This window comes from Ursus maritimus, unplaced genomic scaffold (genome assembly GCF_017311325.1).
Source record: "Ursus maritimus isolate PB19 unplaced genomic scaffold, ASM1731132v1 scaffold_27, whole genome shotgun sequence".
Taxonomy (NCBI): Eukaryota; Metazoa; Chordata; class Mammalia; order Carnivora; family Ursidae; genus Ursus; species Ursus maritimus.
Genome location: NW_024425230.1, coordinates 30371582 through 30396611, shown reverse-complemented (window position 1 = coordinate 30396611; position 25030 = coordinate 30371582). Strand labels below are relative to the sequence as shown.

Below are 25030 nucleotides of genomic sequence, written 5' to 3'. Positions count from 1 at the left end.
CTGTCTCTCCGGGGCCTAACACAGTGCCTGGCCTGCAGTGGGTATTTCATGACTATCTCTTGAGTGAACAGATGAGTCACAGAGCTGAACCCAGAATCTGGGATTCCTCATTCTCAGTCCAATGTTCCTTCTACTCTTCCACTCTGACAAAGGAGTCCAGGCCTGCCTCAAGGCCCAACTCTAATCCTACTTGTTCTGGGAAACCACGTCTACTTATCATTCATTCATTCCACGAATCTGAGTGCCTACTCCGTTCAAGGATATGGTTTTACAATGGTGAACACCTTATATGAGAGTGGGAAACATAGACACTGAACAATAATGATTGTTCAATTCCTTAATTATAATTTCGATCTGTGCTAAAAGTAGATATATTAGATGATACAAGAGTATATTATAGGGAAGCCTAACTAAATCTGAAGTAGGAGGAGCAGTCAAGAAAATCTCTTAGAGGAAGGGACAGCGAAGTTTAAGGAGGCTTAAGAGTTAGCCCCACACACCTGGGTGGCTCAGCCGTTAAGCGTCTGCCTTCGGCTCAGGTCATGATCCCAAGGTCCTGGGATCGAGCCCCGCATCAGGCTCCCTGCTCAGCGGGAAGCTTGCTTCTCCTTCTCCCACTCCCCTTGCTTGTGTTCCTCTCTAGCTGTCACTCTCTGTCAAATAAATAAATAAAATCTTAAAAAAAAAAAAAGAGTTAGCCCCACAAAGATGGGGCAGGCATAGGCAGAGGACGTTTGTTCCAGGGGATGGAACTTCCAAGTGTGAAGACTCTGAAGGGGAAGGGAGCTCGTGAAGGGCTACAGAGAAGCCCAGTGTGCCTGGAACTCAGAGAACAAGAGGGAGGGTGTGAAAAAGGAGGCTGAAGTTGAAAGAGGGGCATTGGGGTCAGATCTGCAATGCCTTAAGGAGCATGTGGAGGATTTGAGATTTTGGTCACCTATGAGTAAAGCTATAGGTTGGTTCCTTTAATATAAGCCTAGTCCAGAACCTGCTTGGTTGGAAGTAAAGTAAATCTCTCCCTAGAGCCCATATATTGAAGCAGAGTGAATAGTGAAGCTGTGTTCTCTATATGCCCAATCGTGTGCTACCATCACAATTTCCTTCTATTAATAACATCTTGTTTCGCTGTCCCCTCCAGGCTCAACTGTGCTGTAAGGAATTAAGGGAAGGGCCGTTCTTTCCTTGGGTTAGACCATAAATGGGCAAGAGCCCTCCCCAAAGGCCCTTGTATGCTGTCCCTAAGGGGAAAGCATGAAGGGAAAATGAAGCATAGAGGCCAGAGTTCAGGGTAGTGGATCCAGTCCTCCCTCGGCACAAGGAGAGTCTAGTGATTCCTGAGGCTGGATGACCAGCCCTCAATTTTTCCTCCTCCAGACACCTACAATGTATCTGTACCATCAAAAACAGTTATCTAGTCTTGCGTGATGGGTTAATGTAATATATCTCCACATCCAATCTCCCCATCTAGAATATAAGCTCATTTTAATGACCTCTATCTAGTATTTCACAGCTTTTCACAGATTACAAAGCATTTTCACATTCATTATTCCATTAGCTCACTTAGTTATCAAAACTCTATTTCATAAGCAGGATAACTGGGGCTCAAAAAGGAGAATAACTTGCTCAAGGCCCCCAGCTGGTGAGTAATAAAACCAAATAGAATTTGAACCCAAGTCCTTTGGACTCCAAAGGGAATGTGCTGAGTGTGGCTGAGTCACCAGCTTGAGGAAGACAATCTCAATCTCCTAAAATGACCCTCTTCAGACAGCATGAGTCTTTTCTGATGATGAAGCAAGGTCTTTGGGCAAGATCTGCTGAGGTCAGTATAAGATCTGCTCATCTCCTGGACAGGAGTTTGGGGTGCTCATCCTCTCTTCAGGAAGTACTTTGGGTACCATCTCTACCCTGATGACCAACAGAGGGATGGGGCAGGGCAACTCAACAGCCAAGTTAGGCTCTCCCTGGTGTTAGAGACGGGGTTTCAGGGACTAATATATAACCCTCTTTTAATCCTTGCCCAAATTTGGAAACTATTGAAAGACAGACATAGGAATCAACTATCTGACTGGGTAAATCTGCCAAATTCAGGGGCGAAGTGTTAGCAACCATATTTGTCTAGCAAACAAATTCATATTCTTCAACATCACCTTTATAACGGGGATATTTTGATCTCCAAAGTGATATTGGAGAATATGGATTATTAATCTGCTAGCCAAATACACCTGCTAACGCTTTGCCCCTAAATTTGGCAGACCGTCCTGTTAGAGACACCGGCAGGGCAAGAAAATCATAATTCTCCCACTGTCACTGGAAAACTTAAGGGCACCACAGAGATACAGACATACACCTGCTCTTTGTAAGTGGCAGGTCCCAAGCTTGCTGAAATCCTTCTTCCATGCTCACCCACCAGAAAACTCACTCCTGAGCCCATGGGAAAGAGCAAGTAAAAGGAGGTAAGGAGTGTTAAAATAATGAAGTAGTTCTCTACCCTGACCACACATTAGAATCATCTGGGGAGCCTGAACAACACCAAGGCCAATATATATGTGCTAATATCCAGGTCCCAGCCCCAGAGATTTGGACTTGATTGGCCTGGGGTGGGGCCCAGCAGGTGTGGCCAAGTAATGTACTCTAATGTGCTGTAATGTGCTGCTTCTCAAACTTGGATGAACTTTAGGTCAACTGGGAACTTTTAAAACCGCAGTCCCTAGACCACAACAATTAAAACAGACTCTCTGGAGGAGGGACCCAAGCATCAACATATTTTTAAGACTCCCAAGGTGTTTCCAATGTGCAGCTAAAATTGAGAACAGGTGCTCAAATGCAATCTTAAAAAAAGTGGGTATGTAGCAGAATGACAAGACTGTTAAAAAACAGATTTCTGGGGGTGCCTGGGTGGTTCAGTTGTTAAGCATCTGCCTTTGGCTCAGGGCGTGATCCTGGCATTCTGAGATGGAGCCCCACATCAGGCTCCTCTGCTGGGAGCCTGCTTCTTCCTCTCCCACTCCCCCTGCTGTGTTCCCTCTCTCGCTGGCTGTCTCTCTCTCTCTGTCAAATAAATAAATAAAATCTTAAAAAAAAAAAAAGATTTCTGGGCCTCACTGTATTCCTGTGGACCTGTAACTGATGTATTAAATTAAAAATCTGCAGATAATGACCTGTTGAATGAGGGGGAACAGGCCACCTGCGTAGGGCTGACAAGTGGTTCCCTGAGCATCTGGGTTCCCACTTTGGGGAAGTGAAAACTTCAGGGGTCATTTTGATCAAAGGTACCATTTCAATACACTCACACAAAGAAAGTAAAGTTACAAGATTTATTACTGATGGATCCCATAAATGGGAGTGAGGGGGTGTGCAATGAGCATGGGCAAAGGAAGTCCTCTGTCCCAAGTCAGGAGAGTGCAGGAGATAAGAGAGCATGGTCATAAATAACCTTTATTTATAAGGTGGTGGGGGTGGAGGTCACTAACGCTTTGCAGGCTCAACTCTGAGGGATTATTGTGAAAGGTACCCTGGAAGAGCAAAGTAGGAATTGGTGGTGGAAATCCGAACCTTGGTTCCTTATCGAAATATCCAGACTCGGTGTGAGCAGGGTTGTCATACTGTAAAATGAGACTCAAAAGAGCTGTTTTCTCATGACATTTACCCCCAGAAATTCTGATTCAGTAGGTCTGGGGTGGATCCTGACACTTTGCATTGCTAACAAGCTCCCAGGTAATGCTGATGCTCTTGGTTTGCAAACCACTCTTTGAGACTTGTCCCTGCCCAGGACAGAGCAGAGAAGTATTTCCTCCAGCAGTTGACAGAGCCATGAGGGAAGCCCGATATTATAACTTTTGTCCGTAAAGGTCCATGGAAAAATAATTATCGTCCAAGGGGAGCCTGGGTGGCTCAGTCGGTGAAGCATCTGCCTTCGGCTCGGGTCATGATCCCAGGGTCCTGGGATCGAGCCCCGTGTTGGGTTCCCTGCTCAGTGGAGAGTCTGCTTCTCCCTCTGCCTCTCCCTCACCTCCTGGCTTGTGCTCTCTCTCTCTCCAATAAATAAATAAAATCTTTTAAAATAAACTATCAGTACACAAAAAAATCTGTCCAATTGGCCCATATGGTGTTTTAAAGAGAGTTACTAGATTCTGGTTTTAAAAGGAATAGACTCTGCCACACTGTGGCTAGTGCCAGAATGCTCAAGGTGCTCTCCAGGTCACTGACTTTCCCACAGCTGGGAACCTCATTTCTGTCGTTTCCGTGTTAATGATCAATTATAGCTGTAAGATCAGTGTCTTCTTGGCATAGTCTCTTTTTCCTGAGAAATGCTCTGAACCACGCGAGTCTAATGGGACCATTCCATTCTTGCAAGACCCTTTACCCCTGTTTGATTCAAGGGGTGTGGCAAGACTCCAGCCAGGCTATTCAGAAGCCCCAGGAAATTCTTGGATTAAAATTTAGGATAACCAATCTCTCTCTGCTTATTGATATAAGCTATGAGATGTGAGAATTGAGGTGTCAATGGCCAGGAGTCTTGCCATTTGCAAGAAGCCAGTCTGCAGAGAGGAAGATAATCCAAAAAAGGCAGCAATGTTCCCTCTCCATTAGGAGCTCTTCAAGGAGGGGCATTACGTAGTATTTTATTCACCAGTGGCTGGCATAGTTCATAGCACAAAGGAAGAGAGTCAATAAGTATCATAAACAGTTTTATCGAGGTATAATTAATAGACAATGAACTGCACATATTTAAAGGGTACAGTTTGATAAGTTTTGACATATTTATACACCTGTGAAATCATCACTGTTCATCACCCCCAGAAGTTTCCATGTGTTCCTTTATAGTCCCTCCTCCCACCTCTCCCCACCTACCCCCCTGGCAACCACTGATCTGCTCTCTGTCACTGTAAGTTTGCATCTTTTAGAGTTTTATGTAAATGGAATAATATAATACATATTATTTTTGACAGCTTCTTTCAGATTCATTCATGCTGTGCGTGTCAATAATTTATTCTGTTTTATTGTGAGTAGTATTTCACCGTATGGATATATCACAATTGCTTTATCCATTCACCTGTTGATGGATTTTTGGGTTGTTTCCAGGGAATGCCTGTCACAAATAAAGCTGCATGAACATTCTTGTACAAGACTTTGTATAGACATATGCTTTCATTTCTCTTGGATAAACACCTAGGTGTGGAATGACTGGATCATATGATAGGTGTATAATCAACTTTTAAGAAACTGCCAAACTGTTCTCCAAACTTGGTTATGCCATTACCTTCCTGACAGTGTTTGAGACCTCTAGTTCTTCCACACTAACCTTTGGCAAGATCAGTTTTTTAAATTTCACTCGTTCTACTAGGTATGTGGCACAGCATTACAGTTTTAATTTGCATTTCCCTAATGATTAATGATATTGTACATCATTTTATGAACTTATTGACAATCCATACATCTTCTTTGGTGGAATGTCTCTTAACATTTTTGCCCATTTTTAATTGGTTTGTCTTACTATTGAGTTGTGAGAGTTTTTTCTATATTCTAAATATAAATATCAGATATGTTTTGCAAATATTTTCTCTCCTTCTATGACCTACTTTATCATTTTCATAGCAGTATCTTTTGAAGATCAAAAGTTTTGATTTTGATCAAATCCATTTATCAACTTTTTCTTTTAATATTTATATTTGTGTGCCCTGTCTAAGAAATCTTTGCCTAACCACAAAGATTTTCTCCCATATTTTATTCTGAAAGCCTTAAGTTTTAGCTCTCACATTTATGTCTATGATCCATTCAGAGTTAATTTTTCCATATAATATAAGGTAAAGATCAAAAAAATTTTAGTGTCATTTGTCAAAAATACTGTCCTCTCCCCATTGAATCACCTTGGCACTTTTGTTACAAATCAGTTCTCCATACATGCGTGAACTATCTCTGGATTTTATTCTGTTCCATTGATCTGTATGTCCAGTCTTCCCCAAACCACAATGACTCAACTACTTCAAATTTAAGTCTTAAAATAAGATAGAAAGAAAAAATAAGATAAAGTCCTTCGGAAATAATAAACCTGTATGTAAATATAAAAGACTTTCTTCATTTTTGAATATTTTAAAGATTTTACGTATTTATTTATTTATTTGAGAGAGAGAGAGAGAGTGCATGCACAAATGGGGGGAGGGGCAGAGGGGAAGGGAAAGGAAGAGGGAAAGAATCCCAAGCAGACTCAGCACAGATCATGGGGCCAGGAGTGGGGAGGTGAGGTGCCTCAGTCTCATGACTCTGAGATCATGACCTGAGTGGAAATCAAGAGTTGGACACTTCAACCAACTGAGCCACCCAGTCGCCCCTCATTTTTAAATATTTTAAAAGATAAGTGATTATTTAGATCAAAAGTAATGACAATGTATTCTGGGGTTTATTATGTAGAAGTAAAATGTATGACAACAATATATAAAGGGCATGATTGGGGGAAGGAGAGTATACTGTTTCAAGGTTCTTACACTTTGTACATGAAATGATATAATGTTGTTTGGAGGAAACCTATGAACAATTAAAGATTTAGTAGAGCAACTACTGAAAACTAAAAGAGATAGAGTTGGGCAGACTCTGTCTTCAGTTCAGGTCATGTCCCAGGGTCCTGGGATCAAGCCCTGTGTCGGGTTCCCTGCTCAGCAGGGAGTCTGCCTCTCCCTCTGCCTCTCCTCCCTTGTCTTGTGCTCTCTGTCTCTCATTTACTCTCTTTCTCTCAAATAAACAAATAAAATCTTTTTAAAAAAAGAATAAGCAATGGTGAAAATAAAATGGAATCTTAAAATATATTTAATTAATCTAAAAGGTGGCAGGAAAGAGAGAAAATTAACAAAGAAAAAAAATGGGTCAAATAGAAAGAGAGCAGTAATGTGATAGTATAAAACACAACCAAAAAATCATTATATTAAATGCATTCCAATTAAAAGGCACAAATTATCAGACTGAATAAAATTAAAAAAACAAGACCTAACTATGTGTTGTCCATAAGCAGGTCACTTCCAATATAAAGACACATATAGATTTAAAATAAAAGAATAAAAAAATAACCCATGCAAACATGAATTAAAGGAAAACTGGGATAGTTATATTAATATCAGACAAAGTAGATTTCAAAAGAAGACATATTAGCAGGGAATAATGGAAACATTGCATAATGATAATTCACCAAGTTACATTCACCAAGAGTCAATTCACCAAGAGCACATAACAATCTGAAATGGTATGTGTATGAAAACAGAGCTTCATAACAGATAAAATCTGATAAAACTGAAAGCTAAAATAGACCAGTCCACAAGTATAGTTAGAAATTTTAACACTTCTCTTTCAGTGAGTAATACAACAAGTAGACAGGAAAATCTATGAGGATATAGAAGACTCATACAACACTATCTATCAATGGAACCTAATGGCATTCATAGAACACTATACCTAATAATAGCAAAATATGCGTTCTTTTTTTTTTAAGATTTTATTTATTTATTTGACAGAGAGAGAGAGACAGCCAGCGAGAGAAGGAACACAGGCAGGGGGAGTGGAAGAGGAAGAAGCAGGCTCCCAGCGGAGGAGCCTGATGTGGGGCTCAATCCCAGAACGCCAGGATCACGCCCTGAACCAAAGGCAGACGCTTAATGACTGAGCCACCCAGGTGCCCCAAGCCACCCAGGCGCTCCCAAAATATGCATTCTTTCCAAGGGCACATGGAACATTCATTAAGATAGCCTCTGTTCTGGGATATAAAACAAGTCTCAACAAACATGTAAGTAATTGAAATCATCCAAAGTATATCCTCTGACCACCGAGAAATATACTAGAAATCAGTGAGAGAAAGATATCTGGAAAATCCTCCAAATAATTGCAAGTTGAACATCATACTCCTAAATAACACAAGAAGAATTCATAATGGAAATTTTAAAATATTTTTGAGCAGTCTATAACAATTTTAAGAGATTTAAAAATAAAAAGTATTTATTATATTTATACTCACATATTTACCATTTCTAAAACTTCTTCATTTTTATGTATAAATCCAAATTTCCATCTGGTTTCATTTTCTTTCTGCCTGAAAAGCTTCTTTGACATAGGTTATAGTGCTGGTTTGCTAGTGATGAATTTTCTAAGCTTTTGTTTGTCTGACAAAGTTTTTATTTCACTTTCTCTTTTCAAGGTATTTTTGTCAAATATAGGATTCCAAGTTGACAGATTTTTTTTCCAACTCTTCAAAGATGCCTTTGCATATGTTTACATACTGTCCGACAAGAAGTCTACTGTAGTTCTTGCCTTTTTTCCTTTGAATATGTGTCTTTTTTTTTTCTGGCTACTATTAAATTTTTCTTTTTATCACTGGGTTTCCAGAAATTTGATTATAATATGTTTTGATGGGGGCATCTGGGTGGCTCAGATGGTTAAGCATCTGACTTCAGCTCAAGTCACAATCTCCAGGTCTTGGGATCGAGCCCCATGTCAGGCTCTCAGCTCAGCGGGGAGACTGATTCTTCCTCTCCCTCTCCCTCTGCCTCTCCCCCTGCTTGTGCTCTCTCTGTCTCTCTCTCTCTCTCTCTCAAATGAATAAGTAAAATCTTTTTTAAAAATAATATGTTTTGATGTTTGTTGCTTTGTGTTTCATTTACTTGGAGTTCATTGAGCTTCTTGGATCTGTAGATTTATGCCTTTCATCAAATTTGGAAAATTTTAGCCATTATTTCTTCTAATATGTTTCTGTCCTCTTCCTCTCTGCAACTCAAATTACACCTATTTTATTTTATTTTATTTTTCAAAATACACCTATTTTAGATCACTTAAAAGTGTCTCATAGGATCACGAGGCTCTGTTAATTCTTTTACTCTGTTAATTTATTTTTCCCCCTTTATGTGCTTCATTTTGGATAGTTTTTGTTTGCTGTGTCTTTGCTATTCACTGGTCTCTTTTTTTTACTGCAGGCTTTAATCTGCTCTTAATCCAATCCTGTTCAAATTTCACATCAGATCATTGTGTTTTTTATCTCTCGAAGTTCCATTTGGGCCTTTTTATAGCTTTCATTTGTCTCCTCATTATTTTTATATTTTCCTTTCCATTTTGAATGTATTTATGAGATTTAAAATAGACACTTTAAGGTCCTTGTTTGCAAATTCCATCATCTCTGTCGCTTCTGGGTTTGTTTCTATTGATTGATTTTCCTCTTAGCGATGTGTCATGGTTTCCTTGCTTATTTGCATGCCTGGTGGTTTTTTATGCATGCTCTACGTGGTAAGATTTACCTTGTTTTATGTTGTATCTTGTTGTATTTGTTTAAAGAATGTTGGGCTTTGTTTTGGCATCCCGTTAAGTTATTGTGGATCAGTCTGATTATTTTGAGGCTTACTTTTTCATGTTGTCATGACATCAGAGCAGCCATTTCTCTGCTTAAGATTCTCTCTCTCCTGCTCCCTCTGTCCTTCTCTTCTCCTGCTTGCATGCTCTTTCTCTCTAAAACGACAAACAAATAAACAAACAAAAACACTAAAAAAGAAAAGAAAGGAATCTTCCCACTGACCTATTGAAGCATTGCTCCAACTTTCTTTTACAGTGTAACATAAAATGATGTAAAGTCCACTATTAACTTGACTTTCCACCAATGTAAGTGGCTTTAAAGAAAAATCTTTTGGAAAATAATAATAATAAATGAGAATAGATTAAGAGAACTCAGCAACATTATCAAGCACTATAACATTCACATTGTAGGGATACCAGAGGGAGAAGAGACAAGGGGGCATAAAATTTGTTTGAAGAAATAATAGCAAAAAATTCTCTAATCTGGGAAAGGAAACAGACATCCAGATCCAGGAAGTACAGAGAGCTCCCAACAAAATTAACCCAAAGAGGTTCACATCAAGACACATAATAATTAAAATGACAAACAGTAGTGATACAAAGAGAATTTTAAAAGCAGCAAAAGAAAAGAAAACAGTGACATACAAGGAAAACCCCATATTGCTATCAGGTGATTTTTTTCAGCAGAAATTTTGTAGGCCAGAAGGGAATAATATAATATATTCAAAAGGCTGAAGGAAAAAAAATCCTGTGACCAAGAATATGCTATCTGGCAAGGTTATCATTCTGAATACAACAAAAGATGAAGATTTTCCCAAAGAAAAGTTAGAGTTCATCACTACTAAACCAGCCTCACAAGAAACATTAAAGGCAATTCTTTGCATGGGAAAAAAAAAAAGACCATAAGTTATGAAAAGAAAAAATTTCACAGGTAAACACAAACATATAATAAAGGTAGTAGATTAATCACTTATAAAACCAGTATGAAGGTTAAAACACAAAAGCAATAAAATCAGTTACACTGACAAAAATCAGTCAAGGGGTTCACAAAATAAAAGGATGTAAAATATGACATCATATACATAAAATGTGGTAAGAAGAGTAAAAATGTAGTGCTTTTAGAATGTGTTCAAACTTAAATGACCATCAACTAGACTGCTATATGCATAAGAGGTTATATGTGAACCTAATATATGAGTCAAAATCCTGTAATAGATACACACAGACAAAAAGAAAGGAATCCAAGCATAACAATATAGAAAGCCATCAAACCACAGTGGAAGAGAGCAACAGAAGACGAAAGGAACAGAGAACTACAAAATCAACTGTAAAACAATAAACAACATGGCAAAAAGTATATGCCTATTAATAATTACTTTAAATGTAAATGAGTTAAATGCTCCAACAAAAAATATAGGGTGATTGAAAGAGGTCCACTTCAGATCCAAAGGCATCCGTATTGAAAGTAAAGGGATGGAAAAACATTTGAGATGCAAATGGAAGCAAAAAGAAAGCTGGGGTAGTAAAACTTATATCAGATAAAACAGACTTGAAACAAAGACTATAACAAGAGATAAACAAGGACACTACATAATGATAGGGGAATAATTCAACAGGATACAACAATTGTAAATAATTATGCAACCAAGATGGGAGCATCTAAATACATAAAGCAACTATTAAAAGACATAAAGGAAGAAAGTGACAATACAATAAATAATACAATGATAGTAGGGAACTTTAACACCCCACTTACAATGGATAGATCATCCAAAGGAAACAGTGCCTTTGAATAACACAGTAGACAAGATGGACCTAACAGATATATACAGAACATTCCTTCCAAAACCAGAGGAGTACACGTTCTTTTCAAGTGCACATGGAACATTCTCCAGAATAGATCACATGTTAGGCCACAAAAAATAATCTCAATAAATTCAAGAAGATTTAAATCGTATCATGCATCTTTTCCGACCACAATGGTATGGAACTAGAAATGAATTACAAGAAAAAATCTAGAAAGAACACATATACATTGAGGCTAAATAATATGTTACTGAACAATGAATGAGTCATCCAAAAAATTAAAGAGGAAATTTTAAAAATATGAGACAAATGAAAATTAAAAACACAATAGTCCAGGGGGTCCTGGGTGACTCAGTCAGTTAAGTGTCTGCCTTTGGCTCAGGTCATGATCTCCAGGTCCTGGGATCAAGCCCCGTGTCAGGCTCCCTGCTCATCAGGAAGTTTCCCTCTCCCTCTGCCCCTCCCCCTCATTTGTGCTCATGTGCTCTCTCTCTTACAAAAAAAATTTAATAAAATATTAAAAAAAAAAACCACACACATAATGGTCCAAATCTTTGGGACACAGTAAAAGCAGTCCTAAGAGGGAAGTTTATAGCAACACAAGCCTACCTCGAGAAACAAAGAAAATCTCAAGTAAACAACCTAACCTTGCATCTAAAGGAGCTAGAGAACAAAGAACAAATAAAGCTCAAAGCCAGTAAAAGGAAGGAAATAATAAAGATTAGATAAAAATAAATGCAATGGAAAGAAAGAAAGAAAGAAAGAAAGAAAGAAAGAGAGAAAGGAAGGAAGAAAGAAAGAAAGATTAATAAAACCAGGATCTGGTTCTTTGAAAGGATAAACAAAATGGATAAATCTTCAGCCAGACTTGTCAAGAAAAAAAAAAAGCAGATTCAAGTAAATAAATAAAATCAGAAACGAAGGAGGAGAAATAAAAACTTAAACCACAGAAATATAAAAGATTTTAAGAGGGGGCACGTGGGTGGCTCAGTCGGTTAAGCAATCAACTCTTGGTTTCAGTTCAGGTCATGATCTCACAGTTGTGGGATCAAGACCTGTGTTGGGCTCCATGTTCAGTGTGGAGTCTGCTTCAGATTCCTTCTCCCAACCCCTCTGTCCCTCCCTGTTCATGCACACTCTCTCTGTCAAATAAATACAATCTTTTAAAAAAAAAAGATTATAAGAGAGTATTATGAAAAATTATATGCCAACAAATTGGACAACTTAGAAGAAATGAATAAATACCCGGAAATGTATAAACTACCAAAACTGAATCAGGAAGAAATAGAAAATTTGAGAAGATTAATTATTAGTAATGAAATTGAATCAGTAATTTTTTAAAAACTCCCAACAAACTAGGTTTTGAGGGAACATACTGCAGCCTAATAAAGACCGCCTATGAAAAACCCACAGCTAACATCATACCCAATGATGAAAAGCTGAGAGCTTTATCTCTAAGCCCAGGAAAAAGACAAGGATGCCCAGTCTCATCACTTTTATTCAACATAGTACTGGAAGTCCTAGCCAAGCAATCAGATAAGAAAAAGAAATGAAAGGCATTCAAGTTGGTAAGGAAGATGTAAAACTGTCACTATGTGTAGATGACATGATACTATATATAGAAAACCCTAAAGACTCCATCATAAAACTATTAGAACTGATAAATGAATTCCGTAAAGTCACAGGATAAAAAAAATAATACACAGAAATCTGTTGCACTTCTATACACCAATAATGAGGTAGCAGAAAAAGAAGTTAAGAAAAAAAATTCCCATTTATAACTGCACCAAGGAGAATAAAATACCTAGGAATAAATTTAACCAAGGAAGTGAAAGATCTGTACTCTGAAAACTATAAAACATTGATGAGGGAAATTGAAGATGATACAAATGGAAAGACATTCCATACTCATGGATTGGAAAAATTAATACTGTCAAAATGTCCATATTACACAAAGCAATCTACAGATTTAATGTGGTCCCTATAATGCATTTTTTACAGAAATAAAACAAATAATACTAATATTTGTGTGGAACCACAAATCCCAAATAGCCAAAGCAGTCTTGAGAATGAAGAACAAAGCTAGAGGTATCACAATCCCAGATTTCAAGCTTGGTAAACAAAAATGTATGGAAATGGCACAAAAATAAACACGTAGATACCAGTGTAACAGAATAGAGAATCCAGAAATATACCCATTCTTTTATGGTCAATTCATCTATAACAAAGGAGGCAAGAATATGCAATGGGGAAAAGACAGTCTCTTCAATAAAGGGTGCTGGGAAAACTGGACAGCTACATTCAAAGGAATGAAATTGGACCACTTTCTTACACCATACACAAAAATCAACTCCGAATGGATTGAGGACCTAAATGTGACACCTGAAACCATAAAAACCCTGGAAGAAAACACAGGCAGTAATTTCTTTGGCATTGGTCATAGAAACATTTTGCTAAATATGTCTTCTCAGGCAAGGGAAACAAAAGCAAAAATAAACTATGAGAACTAAAACAAAATAAAAAGCCTTTGCACAGCAAGGGAAACTATTAACAAAGCAAAAAGGCAACCTACTGAATGGGAGAAGATATTTGCAAATGGTACATCTGATAAGAGGTTTGTATCCAAAATACATAAAAAACTTAAAACAACTCAATATAAAAAAACAACAACAAATAATCTGATTGAAAAATGGGCAGATGACATGAATAGATATTTTTTCAAAGACATACAGATGGCCAAAAGGCAAATGAAAAGATGCTCAACATCACTCATCACTAGGGAAATGCAAATCCAAACCACAATGAGATATCATCAAATACCTGTTAGAATAGCTAGAATTAAAAAAAAAAAAAAAACCAAGAAATAACAAGTGTTGGTGAGGATGTGTAGAGAAAGGAACCCTTGTGCACTCTTGGTGGGAATGGATTGGTACAGCCACTGTGGAAAACAGTATGGCATTTCCTCAAAAAATGAAAGCTAGAAATACGATGTGATTCAATAATTCCACTACTGAGTATTTACCCAAAGAACACTAAAACAGTAATTTGAAAAGATATACACACTCCTATGTTCATTGCAGCATTATTTACAATAGCCAAGATAAGGAAGCAAACCAAGTGTCCATCAATAGATGAATGGGTAAATCAGATGTGATGTATATGTACAATGGAATATTACTCAGCCATAACAAATGAGATCTTGAATTTGCAACATGGGTGGACCTAGAGGATATAATGCTAAGTGAAATAAGTCAGACAGAGGGGCACCTGGCTGGCACAGTGGGTGGAGGAGTGTGTGACTCTTGATCTCTGGGTTGTGAATTCGAGCCCCATGTTGGGTGTAGCAATTACTTATAAACAAAATCTTAAAAAAAAAAAAAAGAGGGGGGTGAGTTAAGATGGCAGAGCAGTAGGGGACCCTAAGTCCATCTGGTGCCTGGAATTCAGCTAGAGAGTTATCAAATCATTCATATCAAGTAAACAACCTAACAACTGTGAAAGCAATCAGAGATCTGAGGAAAGAAAAGCTGCAATTCTACAAATTGAAAAGCAACTACTTTTTGGAAGGGGTGAGGTATGGAGATGTGGATCAGGAGCAATATATCAGAGGATACAGCAGAAGGGAGGGAGCCTACTTAAGGATGCTGCCGCAAAGTATTATAAGCAGTGGAGTGAAAATCCTAGAGGAGAACACAGACAGCAACCACTCTGACCTCAGCTGCAGCAACATTCTGCTAGACACATCTTCAAAGGCAAGGGAAACAAAACCAAAAATGAACTATTGGGTCTTCATCAGGATAAAAAGCTTTTTCACAGCAAAGGAAACAGTCAACAAAACTAAAAGGCAACCTACAGAATGGGAGAAGATATTTGCAAATATCTTATCAGATAAAGGGCTAGTATCCAAAATCTATAAAGAATTTATCAAACTCAACACCCGAAAAACAAAAAATCCAGTCAAGAAATGGGCAGAAGGCATGAACAGGCATTTCTCCAAAGAAGACAATACAAATGGCCAACAGACACATGAAACAACACTCCGCATCAGGGAAATACAAATCAAAACCACAATGAGATACCACCTCACACCAGTCAGAATGGATAAAACTAACAAATCAGAAAATAGCAGATGTTGGAGAGGATGTGGAGAAAGGGGAACACTCTTATACTGTTAGTGGGAATGCAAACTGGTGCAGCCACTCTGGAAAACAGTATGGAGATTCCTCAAAAAGTTAAAAATAGAGCTACCCTATAACCCAGCAATTGCACTACTGGGTATTTATCCAAAGGATACAAATATAGTGATTCGAAGGGGCACATGCACCCCAATGTTTATAGCAGCAATGTCCACAATAGCCAAACTATGGAAAGAGCCCAGATGTCCACTGACAGACGAATGGGTAAAGAATACACACACACACACACACACACACACACACACACACACACAATGAAATAGTACTCAGCCATCAAAAAGGACGATATCTTACCATTTGCAACGATGTGGTTGGAACTGGAGGGTATTATGCTAAGCAAAACAAGTCAGTCAAAGAAAGACAAATACCATATGATTTCACTCATATATGGACTTTAAGAAACAAAACATATAAATACAGGGGAAGGGAAGGGAAAATAAAATAAGATGAAAACAGAGAGGGAGACAAACCATAAGAGACTTTTAACTCTAGGAAACAAACCCAGGGTTGCTGGAGGGGAGGTGGGTAGGGGGATGGGGTAACTGGGTGATGAGCTTTAAGGAGGGCATGTGATGGAATGAGCACTGGGTATTCTATGCAACAGATGAATCACTGAATTCTACATCTGAAACTAATACTACACTATAAGTTAATTAAATCGAATTGAATTTTAAAATTTTTTTTAAAAAGAAAGAAGTCAGACAGAGAAAGACAAATACCATATGGTTTCATTCATATGTGGAATTAAGAAACAGAACAAATGAACAAACAAAGAAAAGAAGAGACAAACAAACAAACAAAAAAACCAGACTCCTAAATATGGAGAACAAATTGTTGGTTGCCAGAGAAGAGGTAAGTGAGGGGATGGTATAGTAGAAAAGGGGGATTAAGAGGTATAAACTTCCAGTTACAAAATAAATAAGTCACAGAGATGAAAAGCACAGCATAGGGAATATAGTCAACAAGATGGTAATAGCATTGTTTGGAGACAGGTGGTGACTACAGTTATCATGGTGAGCACTGAGTAATATGTAGAATTATTGAATCGTTATATTGTGCACTTGAAACTGATATAACATGTATGTTAATTATACTTCCATAAAAGCTTTTTTGGAAAGTTTTAGAAGCTGCACTTATTTTTGGTGTTCTAAAATCTGTAAAGGTATGTTGAGGTGTGGGTCTTTTCCATTTATTATGTTTAATACTTGCTGGGATCTTTTAACTAGAAAACTACTGTCTTTTCACTACTTGGGATAAATTCTGACCCTTCAAGGTTTTTTCCTCCCTTTCTGAATGTTTGACTTTCTGGACTGATTCTCTTTTTCTTACTTTTCCTCTCATATTTCCCATACATTTTGCTTTTTCTCTGTGTTCTAAGATATTTTCTTTATCTGTCAGTTCTTCTATTATGTTTCTGACTTCAGCAACTATATTTAAAATTCTAACAGCTATTTCTTGTTCTGTGATTGTTCCTTTATCATAGCAATCTGTAATTCTTTTATGAATATATTATCTTTTAAAAATCTCTCTGAATAGGTAGCTTTTAAAGGTTTTCTGTTCTCTGAATTCCTTATTTCTCTTAGGACAGTTTTTTTTTTTTTTAATCCTGATCTTTTTCTTCTATTTGTATGTGCGGTGATCTATATTTGCTTTTCTATATTTAAGAAAGAAAAATCATTTGGTATTTCTGTGTAGCTGGTATGAGTTTCCTGTGTGCTCTATGAGTCTAGATCTGTTTCCTCATTCAGTATCTTTCTGAAGGGAAAGGCTGATCAGAGGTTCCAAGATGGGGCTTGGAGCTGACTTTCAGAACTGGAGGGAGGGAGCAGAAGAGACACCTCAAAAGGAGAAGACCTTCTTTTGAGATTGTTCCCACCTAGCAACCTTTGTTCTCTGTGGTTGACCCTACCTGGCAAGTTCTGCCCAAGTGCTGATAGTAGGGGGCGTGGTCCAAGGATGGCCTCTTGGGAAGTTGTTTGTAGAAAGACTTCCACTTAACTTCCTTTTAGCTCTGCTCGTATCTCTTCTGTCCTCCCTTGCCAATTCTTGGGCTCTGTGGAGCATACCAGCTCCCTCCTCAGCTACAGACCTTTCCAGAAATCTTAGAAAGGCTCTTACTTGGTGATGGTCCACTCTTGTTCTCTTTGCTGTATTAGGTTGTTTTACTTTTATTATCATTTTAATGGCGTTTTAAGAGGAAGAGGAGACAAACATGTGTGTTTAATCCACCATCTTTGCTAGTATTTTATTTTTGATTTTCTCTCTGTCTTCATAAATGAGATTGTTCTGATAGTTGTTCTTCTTTTCTCTAGATGACCTTTCTTTGGTTTTGGGTTCAGGCCTGCAGTAACTTTAAAAAATGGTTGACTCACATTCCAGGTGTTTCCACACTTCAGGATAGTTTAAATTCAACCGAATATTGGTCCAAGGACTATTGCATCACTGTGACCTGGGACTATTTTTTCAAGTATAGATTCCATTTATCTTTGTACCAATACAAGAAAAATATGAAATAATATACATAAATTGATAACATTTGTTAATTCAGAAGAAGAGGGAGAGATATAGAGAGACTTAATTTTTATTTTATACGTGTCTCTATTGTTGGATTTTTTTTTTTTTTTACAACCACTATACATAACTTCTGAAAAAAAATCTTAATGGAAAAAATAGATTCCCAGGGCAAATTTTGGAGACTCTAGGTCATTGAGTCTGGGAGGCCAGTGAATCCATATATGTATTTTAAAATGTACTCTGGTAATTCTAATGTACTTGCATATAAAAACATATGGGCCTGAGATTTAGAGGGGGAAGGCAGAGCAAGTGAAGGAAAGGTAGCTCTTTGACTTCTTTTTCAGTATTATCTGTCTAGTTGCTCTGCCTCTTCTTGAGGTAGTTTTGATACTATATGTATATCCTTGGAAATCACCCATTCTTTTAAATTTATTCATGACAGGGCATGCCTGGGTGGCTCAGTCAGTTAGGGGTCTGCTTTCGGATCAGGTTATGGTCCCGGGATCTTGGGATCGACCCCACATCAGGCTCCCTGCTCAGCATAGGAGTCTGTGTCTCCCTCTCTGTCTGCCCCCTCCCCCTGCTTGTGTTCTCTCTCTCTCTCTCCCTCGCATATAAATAAATAAAATCTTTAAAAAACAATTTTATTCATGACAAATTATATGTACTAATTTCTTATTACCCTTACAATCACTTTTTCATTTTATTTTATTTTATTATTTGTTTGTTTATTTATTTATTTATTTATTTATTTATTTATTTATTTATTTATTTTTAGAGAGAGAAAGAACACAAGGAACCTGAGTTGGGGAGGGGTGGAGGGTGAGGGAGAGAGAGAATCCTAAGCAGGCTCCATGTTCAATGTGGAGCCTGACACGGGGCTTGATCTCACAAACCGAGTTCATCACCTGAAATGAATCTAAGAGTCCTACGCTTAAGGGACTGAGCCACCCAGGCACCTCCACAGGCTTCCTTTATAAACATCCAGAAGAAAGTTTTCTCATCCACCTTTGCAAGATGTCCCATGAGGGAGGGAGGGTGGAGTTTCCTGGAGCAGAGCTTGGACCAGGGCTGCATGTGATAAGGAGACTCTGGGGCCTCAGTCAGGCCAGGCCAATCCAATGGTTTTCAGATGGGGTGCAGCAGGAAGGGGCCTTGGCATCCCCAGTATGAGCCCTTATCTTTATTTTGACTGACTCAAAAGCTGACCAGATGGGGGTCAGGTGGGGAGGAAGGGCTCAGCCCCACTGGACGCTGGGCTGCAGGGGCCACCCCCGCGGTGGGGGTACCTGCGGGGATGAAGGCAGCCTTTGGACTGGTGGTCAGCTATGGGATACCAAAAGAGGCTGATTCTCCTGGGTTCAGCCCTGCTTGCTTGGGGCTGAGCTCAGCTGCTTGGCTCTCTTTTCCAACCAGTCTTCCAGATGGCCCTCAGGGAGCTCAGTGACCTCTGGTGGCCACTCTCTGGCCCACCTCTCCTCCTCCACCTGGATACTCAGGTCCTGCAGGTCTGTCTCTGACATGTGGGAAAATCTGCAGTTGCAGCCAAAGGCACACTGGCCTGTCGGTAGAAACTTCCTGCAGGACCACTTGTCCTGTTCATCTAGCAAGATGGCAGCTGCATCTTGGAACACATCATAGCAGACCTTGTTGGCCTTGAGGTGCTGCAGCCCATTCAGGAGCTTCTGCCATTGTGGAGGTTGTCCTGGAAGGAGCCGCTGCAGTCGTCACAGGAGTGATGCTTCCCCAGGGTCACCTGTGCCTGGCTCTGCAGGGCCTAAGGGCTCCCAGTTCCCCCTCCTTCCATGCTCTCCAACCTTCTTTGTCTTTCATTTTAACCCCTTTCTTATTCTTCTTTGTGGTTTTTCCATTAAAGCATTTCTATTGTGGTAAAATATACATAATGTAAAATTTGCCATCTTAACCATTTTTAAGTTTGCAATTCAGTGGCATTTAAGAACATTCGCAATGTTGTGCAACCATCACCACCATCTATTTCTGGAATTTTTCATCATCCTGAACATAAACTGTGTACTGTTAACCTTAAAAATAAAACTGCCAGTTCGTTTTTACCAGCAAAAATGGGTTTATTCAGGAATAGCAAAGAATTGCAATCTGGGACAAGCAAGCGGCAACAAAAACCATAGGCAAGTCCGGAGAACAGAGGAGAGAAACACTCTTTTATAGAGGAAAGCGGGAAGTTGGGAAAGGTGTCATAAACAAAAAGTCCATTGAAGTACATTAGGATTGGGAACCGTAGTGGCTTCTCATTGGCTGGGCTATTGCTGGAGGGGGCGGGGGTTGAGGGTAGCCTTTTTTCCTCCCGCCATGATAGTAAAGTAGTATGGAGACTCAAGGTCCATCTCTTCCTCTTAGATCTGCAATTAATGATGAATGGTAGAGCTAAGAGCTCCCCCTGCCAGCCTCCTGATTCCATTTTAGTGAGGTTTCCCGTTATTAATTTTCACAGTGCCCATTAAGCATTACCTTCACATTCTTTCCTACCCCAAGCCCCTGGTAACCTTTAAACTAATTTCTGCCTCTATGAGTTTGCCTGTTCTGGGTACTGCATGTAAGTGGGAGCATACAATATTTTTTCTTTTGTGTCTGGATTATATCATTTAGCATGATGTTTTCAAGGTTTATACATGTTGTATCAGAATTTCATGCTTTTTTAAGGCTGAATAATATTCCATCATATGTATATACCACATTTTGTTTAACCGTTCCTCTGTTGATGGGCATTTGGGTTATTTCTACCTTTCGGCTCTTGTCAATAATGAGCATTAGTGTACAAGTAGCTATTTCAGTCCTTGCTTTCAATTTTTGGGGGTATGTACCTTGAAGTAGAATTCCTGAACCATATGGTAATTTTATGTTTAACTTTTTGAGAAGCTGACAGACCATTCTCTACAGCAGGTGTACCATTTTACATTTCTATCAGCAATGCACAAGGGTTCCAATTTCTCCACACCGTCACCAACACTAGTTACCTTCTGGGTTTGTTTGTTTTTAATTGTAGCCATCCTAATGGGTGTGAAGTAGTATCTCGTTGTGTTTTGATTTGCATTTTCCAAATGGCTAGGGATTTTGAATATCTTTTCCTGTGCTTATTGGCCATTTGTTTATCTTCTTTGCAGAAAGTTCTAGTCAAGTCTTTTGCCCATTTTGGAAGTGGGTTTTCAGTTTTTTGTTCAGTTGTAAGAGTTTTTTCCATTGTTTATTGATCTGATTTATTATTCTGTCTCTTCTGAATTCCTAAGAAACATACAGTGGATCTTCTCTATTTGTGCTGTCCCATATGGTAGCCATTAGCCACCTGTCACTATTGAAATTTAAACTTTAGTTAATTAAAATTAAATACAATTTTCAAATTCGATTCTTTGGTAGCATTTCAACTTGTCAGTAGTCACATGTGACTAGTGGCTACCATATTGGACAGCACAGAATGAGCATTTTTATCATCACAAAAAGTTCTAGTAGACAGCATTGTGCTAGATCTACCTTCCACATCTCTTATTTTTTCTCTAATATTCTGCATCTCTATTTTTATGGTCTTTTATGGTCTTTGTCCTGAGAGAGGCCCTTGACTTTGTCATTCATACCTTGAATTGGTCTTCAGTTATGCCCAATGACATTAATGATGCCCTAATATTTAATTTTAAATCTTATTTGGCAATTAGCTTTATAAATATCAATATTTCTTTTGTTCTTTTATTGCTACCTTTTCAGGGGAACATATTCTTATAGATGCAGTTTGCTTTTGATTAACTACAAGGACACTAGTTCCCTTAAAAATTTTTTTATGTTCCCTGTCTCCTGAATTAGCTTTGTTTCCTCCAGGGTTGAATGTCCTATTTGTTCATCTTGGTTCCTCTCTTCCATACTGTTGATTTTCCTAATGTCTAGTGATCCTTAATTGTCCATTTATATTTTTTGAACACAAGACTAGGTTGACATATAGCTCATATTTATTATCTTAATTGAAGCTCCATTTCTGCAACTGGGATCACTCGTTAATTGCAGGATTGATGGAAGGCTCTACGTTGGGAACAGATAAGCTACCACAGTTATTCAAACAAAGGGAAGGCTTTATTGTAGAAGTGAGCATTTCATTTCAATCATGGGTGGGCTGCATTCCCTTATTCTCTTTCTTCTTTTCCTCCATTTATATTGTGAATGTACAGAATTATCCCGGGCCTAATTTGATTCTCTGGTCTCAGGAACTGACTAGGAGTTCCCCTCAGGCAGGTTCTCCAATTTGATTAGAGAGTGGTAATCAAGGCTCTATCCTGGGGCCAAACACTGCGGCCAGTCGCTCTATATATAGAGAGGGGCTCAGTTGTTTCAGGGCAGACCTTTAATTAGTTACTCCGCGGTCCACTTGTGCTCCTTGCCCTTGCTGACTCCTTGAAGCTCTTTGAGAAAATTCATCTCTAGCTTAGGGTTCAGATTTCTGCTACTTTCGTTTGTTTAGGATGTGAGTTTCTCGGCTGTGCTGTCTCTGTCAATTGAATGGCATTACGCATCTTCGCTAATTGATCTTTGCTTTTGTGGACTTCTGGTGTATTAGATGGAGTTAATCCTCAATTTATAGTCATCAGTTAACATTGCTCCATCGTCATCATCAGCATTATTGCTATTACTATTACTTATTTCATCATCCTGCTCCCTCTCAACTCCTGCTTTATAGGATGAATGTATTTTTGCATCATCTAAGTATGCATTTTTAACTGATATAAGTGGTACTAAAAGATTTGTCTTCTTTTTTCAGTGTTGTGTTTAAATACATATCTATGATATTCTATAAATATTCAACTAATGCTTTAGGATGCAGCTGGTGTTCCATTATAATCCTCCACTACATTTATTTATTTATTCTCTGATGTCAGATACCTCAGTTACCTCCAACTCCCCTCCCCCACAAACACTTGACAGGGATTTCTTTTTTTTTTTTTTTAAAGATTTTATTTATTTATTTGACAGAGCCAGCGAGAGAGGGAACACAAGCAGGGGGAGTGGGATAGGAAGAAGCAGGCTCATAGCAGAGGAGCCTGATGTGGGGCTCGATCCCACAACGCCAGGATCACGCTCTGAGCCGAAGGCAGACGCTTAACGACTGCGCCACCCAGGCGCCCCTTGACAGGGATTTCTATCTGCCCATGTATTTCAACACTTGCTATTTCTTTACTTTCTCATTTTTGCCCACCTGGTGGACACGAAGTAGTATTTCATTGCTGCTTTCATGTGTATTTCTTGAGCATCTCTTCCTATTTACACATCAACACTTTGGATTTCCCTTCTGCAAATGGCCTGTTACATTAGCCGGGATATACTAGGTTATGCTGCTCTAACGAACAACCAAAAATTCTTACTGGCTTAAAAGGAGAAATGTTTATTTCTTGTTCTTGTTGGTTGTCAGAGACGTTCTAGTCCTCAGCCACTCAGGGCCCCGGATGATGGAGCAGCCATAACCTCAGATATTGCCAGTCATTACCCCAGAGGGAAAGAACGTACGGTGAATAGTGTATTGGCTCTGGAGCTTCTGTCCAGAAATGACACACGTTATTTCCACTCACATTTCAATGGCCATAGTTAACTTTCAGGGTATGGTAAAGGACAATCCTACTATGTGTCCGGAAGGAGGAGAATGGAAAACATTTATTGAATATCACTCATGACAACCATTGTCTGTCCTTCTGGTCTAAAGCTCTTCAATTTGGTTTTTTTCCACTCGTGAAAACTACACTCCCTCCCTACATAAGGTAGTTATCTAAACATTTGGAGGGAAGAAAAATTTTTTCTTTCTAGCCTTTGAGGGTAGATACCCTGTAATAAAAGACAGGTTAACAAGAGAAAAATAAACAAAAGATTATTAACATGTATATTTCATATATACACTGGAGAAACTCAGGAAGAGTAATGCAAAGAGATAGCGTAGAATGTAGATGAACACAGCATCTTCAACAAAGAACAACACATTTTTAGAGAAATGGCAGGACCAAAAAAAAAAAAAACCCACACATTTTTAGGCTTCCAAGGGTGGGAAGGTAAATATATGGGAGTGGTAAATATATGGGAAACTAATGGTAGCTAGAGGCTAGTTGGTAAAGTTTGCATGTAGATTCCTCTAGTGACTCCAAACTGATAGGGTCTAAAGTTACTTCTGGTGATTAACTTTCATTTTCCCTGGTAGAGAGGGAAGGAGGGACACCTTTGAGAATTTATGTCCTGCTTTTAGGCAAATAGGAGAAGAACAGGGAGATTTTCTTGTATTTGCTTTCTCTCAATTGCCTTTGACTCAAAATAATCCTTATGTGAAAGTGGCATATTTTGGGGTGACATATTCTGGTTTCTTTCACATTGCACCCTGTCATCCACACTCTCTATCCCAGGAACATATAATTCCTTGCTTTGGCCCTGATTTCCTGCTCTGGGAGTAGCTACCTTGCCCTTTACTCTCCATAACCCTTGGCTGTACCTTCTAGAAGATTCTTTGCTTTCCATCATTCTCTTTGGCCTTATCTGCCATAGACAACAGCGCATTTCCTGTCAATTGATGGTTGGGGGTTCTAGAGTCATTTTAAGGCTCACAGGGTCATAAACTTTATGCTCATAATTTCTTTGGCCATGCAATACTTTCTAAAACCTTAGTAACCTTCTTATTTATTTCGTTGCAGTAAGTTCCGTGTGACAGGGCTCATCCACCACCATTTTCCAGATGTATTTCTTGGATTTGCTAGATTTCTTACTCACCCTATTCCACATCCTTTCCTTTTTACATAATTGCAGGTAAGGTATTGAGTTTATCAGGCTGTTGTGGAAGAGCTACACATTTAGTCTCTTAGTACCATTTTATCAAATTAAAAGGAATTACTGATACCTCACCTTTAGTTGAATTCTCACTCTGAGACATCTTTATCCATGCAAAGGTTCTCATCAATGGATAAACTTGACATGATCCTTGTCAAAAGACTGAGATTTTAATGAGCGTTGTCCCTCCAAGCCCTCCTCATTTTTCCTTTTACTTGTGAGGGTTGAGAAGCAGTTATCATTTCCAACTGTGCAAGACCCCCATTTTCTGGTCCCTCTCAATCTCCTTCATTCCTGCTTGGAAACGTGCCAGTTACTTTCTGCTTATTTCAAATGCAGTCAACAGAAACTAACACTCGCTATTATCTTCCTTTCCTCTAGGG

The 25030-nt window shown here is 38.7% G+C and overlaps 1 pseudogene; it reads right to left on the bottom strand.

The window, feature by feature from the left end:
• Positions 1–18828: 18828 nt before the first annotated feature.
• Positions 18829–20698, bottom strand: LOC103679130 (annotated as a pseudogene).
• Between the last annotated feature and the right edge of the window lie 4332 nt (positions 20699–25030).